This window comes from Mytilus edulis, chromosome 7 (genome assembly GCF_963676685.1).
Source record: "Mytilus edulis chromosome 7, xbMytEdul2.2, whole genome shotgun sequence".
Taxonomy (NCBI): Eukaryota; Metazoa; Mollusca; class Bivalvia; order Mytilida; family Mytilidae; genus Mytilus; species Mytilus edulis.
Genome location: NC_092350.1, coordinates 33,540,583 through 33,546,369, shown reverse-complemented (window position 1 = coordinate 33,546,369; position 5,787 = coordinate 33,540,583).

Below are 5,787 nucleotides of genomic sequence, written 5' to 3'. Positions count from 1 at the left end.
GTTCTATTTCAACCGGGTTTTCGACTGAATAGTCCTTGTATAACAAACTGGATTATTATCAGGATTGAATATTAAATAAACAGTGAAATTAAGTGTAAAGGAAGTACGAGTTCGATCTTATAATAAGTTATATTAGTGAATTAACAAAATGAAAAGGATCAACATAAAGTAGTTAAGGACAACAAACAGTTACTGACATGGTAGCTCCATACCACAACTTAACTGATCGAAATTCTTCATCATGTGACAAATCAACCACGTAAATGGTTTAGATTACTTCCATCATTAACTTTACGAGCAGATTAAACAGGTTCCATGCCAATAACATGTTTTCGCAGAAATGTGTTTATGTCCGTGGCAATGACCCTATGAGTCAATCAATATCATTTCCAAAACAACTCCATCTTTAATGAATTGACACCAGTATTGTATATGGTACACCTTTGAGGTGAGTGACGACATTTTTGGTGCTTTGTATAAAACATTACAACAAAAGATCGAATGTGTCCTACCTGAACGTATAAGATGTCTGCATGATGATTTATACTTACGAATAATGTAATTGTACCAATGAGAACATATAGTATGATAAAAAAAGAACACTTCTATTCGTACTTTCACTTTCAGCTGTTACAATCATGCAAATAAGATATGTCAGTAATCTTACATTGTCGAAAGCGAATTGTTTTTTTTTTTAATTCAAAAGGGGAAATACATTGACCCTTATAATGTTTGGGATAACGTTTTAGGAACAATTAATCTCAACATTTTCAATGGTATATCTTACTGCATAATTTAAAAGAAAGGACTGACTATCTTTCCAACATGAACTCAATAAACACTACTGTATATGTGAAATTGAAAAAAAAATGTTTAGTACGTGATAAACAAGCTATAATAGCCTATATCCATTTCATTTGATTTTTCGTGGATACTTGACTCATTAGCAATCATACCGTCTCGATTTATTTTTATATAGAGCAATATGCAAATCAAAAGACCCAATTAAGAACAATATCTAAAATCACAAGTGTATACTACTGTTGCCTTTACGTATCAACCTATTCTATTATACTGTCAGCATACTGTTTGGTATATCTGATTTAAACAGCAATCATATAAACAAGGTAAGAATGCCATCAGGAACAGGGCAGCAAACTATATTAACAAACACATATGATTTTGAATTTGATTGTGTGATTGATATAATGCCACTATGAGCACTCTTTGGTATTTGGTTGCAGCTAATTTTAATTAGTTGACGGAACCGGAATATAAGTAGAGAACCACCTGCTATGAACAAGAAATTGGCAACCCTGGTAAATTATGAGTTTATACAAGCGCACCTGCAATATGCAGAGTTCATCAAATTTGTATGACCAAGAATAATGTCGTTTTCAAAAAAAAATATTGAGTATAATTGTTTTACGAAACATTTGTCAAACAGGTAAAGCTGTGAAGTGTTTATTCATCTCTTTTCTCATAACGTCACTAAAAATAATTCAGTAACCTTATTAGCTATCTTTATTGTGTAGAGGATTGAATAAGCGTCTATTAAATTCATTCCACCTCTGTTTTCATATTCCAATTCGAAATGTTGCATTTTGATTTTTTTTTTTGATTTTTTGTTTAAATCAATCAAAGTTTTATTGCACTTTTGCTGTTAACAATTTACTCAATCTACAGCTTCAATTAAGTATCCCTTAAATAGTTATTGAATATCTAGGGGAAAATATTCAATAAAGTATATGAATATCTATAAAGTTAGTTATATTTATTAACTATATACATTGATGCAGTATCGAAGCATTGTGTTTTGTAAACAATACTAATTCAGTGTAGCTATAATAGACATTATAAATTATTTAAACATGACAAAAAATCGCGAATTTCATTTGTCAGATGCCTGACCTGACCTGCTGACGGACACTTGTGCAGTCATGAGTTAACGAGGTCGCAGCTTGAACATGCTTTACATTTTTCAGTTTATAGAAATTCGAAAAATTGCCATGTTTTAAGTATAGTTCTCTTTTTTTTTTTGCTTCTAATTTTATTCATGCTTATTATGTCCCTGATATCATTTTTGAAGATTTTAAAGATATCAATGACCTTGTCTTTCTTGTCAGACATGTAATATGCTTTATCGATGGAAAAGAAAATTAAAGTTGATAGATAGTTCATATCAAAATAAGCTTCATCTTCAATTTTATAGGCAGTTACTAAACTTTCAAGACTAAGTATATGCCTATCAATTTTTAATAATGTTAATAGCTGGTCAACTTTATTCCAATAATGAACATTATATGAACAGGAAAAAAAGAAGTGTTTATAATCATCATGTTGCTTACAATGGAAGCACAAACTGTTTGATACTTTTTTTCCATTTATAAAGTTATTCATTACAAGCTAATATATAATTTATTATGTTCCATTTAAACATTTTAAATTTGTTGTTTTCTAGGTAGTTAAAAATAAAGTTGAATGTGGATTTCAATTTTGTAGATATTCTTTTATGCAGAATTCTTTACCATATTAAAATACCTATTGGTTTATCATTTGTAAATTGACTTTGTAAGAAAGTATATATCTCCTTGTTGCTCATATTTCATGTTAAAGTAGGATATTTAAATTCGCCGATTTTTTTTTATGTTGACAACAGTTTTGTAAGAGCTTTCTTGTTTTAAAATATTTTGCCAGTGCTTTGGTATTGCATTTTTATCTTAAGAAAATTCTATAATCCAATCTTGTTTATTCTCCAAATTTGTTAGCACAGTTTCTGATGAGATGTGTCCGTTTTCATCTACTAGTATTATATTATTGATGTACAAAATATTACTACTAAATAAATCCAATTTTGAAAAAAACCCAGACATTTCCCATTTTCTTTGATGAGATGATTTCCCCATATAAGTTGTTTTCTAACCTCAAGAAAGTTTTTGGTGTAATAGTTTGACCTCCTTTTACTTCTACCCAAGTTATAATTAATTGTTTATAGAATTCAGGTAAAAATGTTAATCTATTTTATTAAGCGAATTTACATTTGTTAAGTTCATTCTAAATAAAAGAAAATCTTTTCCAAATTTATTTAGATAAAATCTTGGAATAATTTTCCAGTTATCGTTTTCATTTTTGATTAGTTTTAAAACCCATCTGATTTGTAAGGATGTTATATAGGAATCTAAATCGATGATTTGTAATCCTCCATAAGATATGGTTTACATAATATAGAGCGTTTAACTTTATCTTTTTTTCCACTACATTTAAAATTATATATTACATTTTTGAAATTTTGTTTTGTTTCATGTGTTATTATCATACATGATGCAATGTATGTTAGGTTTTGTAAAATTAAGGACTTTACTACAGCAATTTTTCCTATTAATGTTAAAAGTCTTCTGTTTCCATCCTTGAATTAATTTTTCACATTTATCCATTTGCTTCTCTGTGTTTAATTTTTGACAAATTTGATAATTGTATCCAAAGTATATTCCTAGACTTTTAATGTGGTCTTGTGTCCAGTTTGATTTCTTTATGTCACGTATATTTCTAATAAAGTGGTTGATACGAGTATAATTCATAGAAATATTAACATTATCAACAACGGTTGGCTTGAAAATAAAGTTTGTTAATTTTAAACAATTTATGACAACGTAACATAATAATCTATTTTTCGATAAAGCCTCTAACGTTTTTTATATTTTTTTGCAAATACCCGTTAAGGAATTACAGATGGTAACACACGATGAATATGATTTACTGAATCAACAAGAGAAGCGTACATATACTGATGAGCCGAAGTGTGAATATATGTTTTCAAGAACTCTTTGGAAGCAGGCTTGTTGATAACTCCATGTTAGATCGCTTTGGTATCATTTGGTCAGTCTGTTATGTGTTTTTAGCCTGGTTTCAGTCGAATATTGGAAGTGTATGATAAGCAAAATAATACTCGACTTTGTCAATATCGGCACGGTAATCTGTCCAGTGTCAATCTGCCATTAATCTGCGTTAACAACTTGCCATTTATCAATTTGTATTTATGATATTGTATATATTTATATAATAAGAAGCTTTTCCCCATTTCAATTGCTTAGGTCTTATCATTTTTGCTTTCGTTTACAAATATGATATGTATAACGAATTTGTAATTGGGGATTGTACAGGGTTTATATCAAAATATCAACAATGAAAAAACACAATTTAAAATAACTAAAACAAAAAACAATACAAACATAGTATGTGTATATATAATAGGTAAGACATGCATGATATATTATCACGAAAATAAAAGTTGTCTTCTGTTTTGGTAGGTTACGTGTGTGATTTCCAGACTTGTAATCTGTGTTTTCCACACTGAACCTAAATAAATGCAATAATGTCATCCGTAACGCAATATACCACGTGCTTTTATACATACAATGGTAATTTGTATCAGCCTGTGTAAACGAGAAACGGTATAAAGGAAACCAAATTTCTTACCAACAGTTTTCCCCGGCATTTTCTGTGGATAGGACTCAGCAATTATCAAAACAATGGTAGATATATATGAAGTGACAGCACGAGTTTGAATTATACTTATTGGGGACGATCAGAACCGAATAATGTCAATAATAACGAAAACAGTACACATCTTTTTCCTTCAAATTCTAGAAGGTGGAATGACAATAATTGTTTTATATCGTTAAGATTTATATGCAAAAGGCAAATTTATCCAAGATGTGGATCTGGTTCGTGGGTTTATTATGAGAGTTCTTGCTATTCAATTAATCCAGCAGTTGTAAGTTTTGTTGATGCTCGTCATTTTTGTTAAAAAAGTAGTGCAGATTTAGTGATCATTCGTTCTAAAGAAGAACACAATTTTATTATAAGCCAAACTACCAAGCAATCATCAGGTGCCGGTTTTTGGATTGGAATTTTCAGAAACTGAGGAATGAGACATATAAATGGGTAGATGGTAATGAAACGACTTACCTACCCTGGGAAAAAGAACCCCCCAAAAAAAAAAAATACTTTTTGCTTCAAATCTTCTTTCGTGCTCGGAACATGGTCAGGTGATTACTGCAAAAATACAAATCGTTTTATTTGTTAACAACAAATAAATTGAAATAAATAACGTTGACAGCCTATTTATGATTGAAAAATAACAGCAGCAAGCTACCATTGGATCCTAATTACCGAAAGCTTGGGTACAATTGCATTCAAAATTTAAGATGAGTACAACAATTTATTCCGATGATGAAAGAATTGCTACAATTGCTTGCTTTTTATATTTACTAAAAACAATACTTGTGCTTATATTCAAAGACTAATGTACCTAATTCTGACACGGGATCCTTACACAGTAAACGACCGTTCTACCAACTAATCATAACGGCTGATATAGGTGTAATACCAACAAATCGTAGTAAATCACATCCGGTTGCATACAAAAATATGTCAAAATAAAATATCACCTTGAACTAGACAGTTTTATATAAGTAATCTTTCATTTTAATACAGTAAAATATTGTTTGGTCATAAACATATATCTTTGATATTTCAAAGCACTATTTTTATTTTTTTTCGGTTTCTATAGAATATTTTAAAAACATATGGTTACATGATTACGTTAGCTTGTACACAGGTAAAAAAGAGATGAAAAGTTTGATTGGGTAACTTCCAGTAATGGTTATTTTCTTTTATGCAATGCAATGTAATGTGATTTTTTTTCTATAGTTCTGAACATAATAAAACTCATGCCAAGTATTTCTTCATTTGAAACAAGGATAGATTCTGCAAAAGTGCAAATTT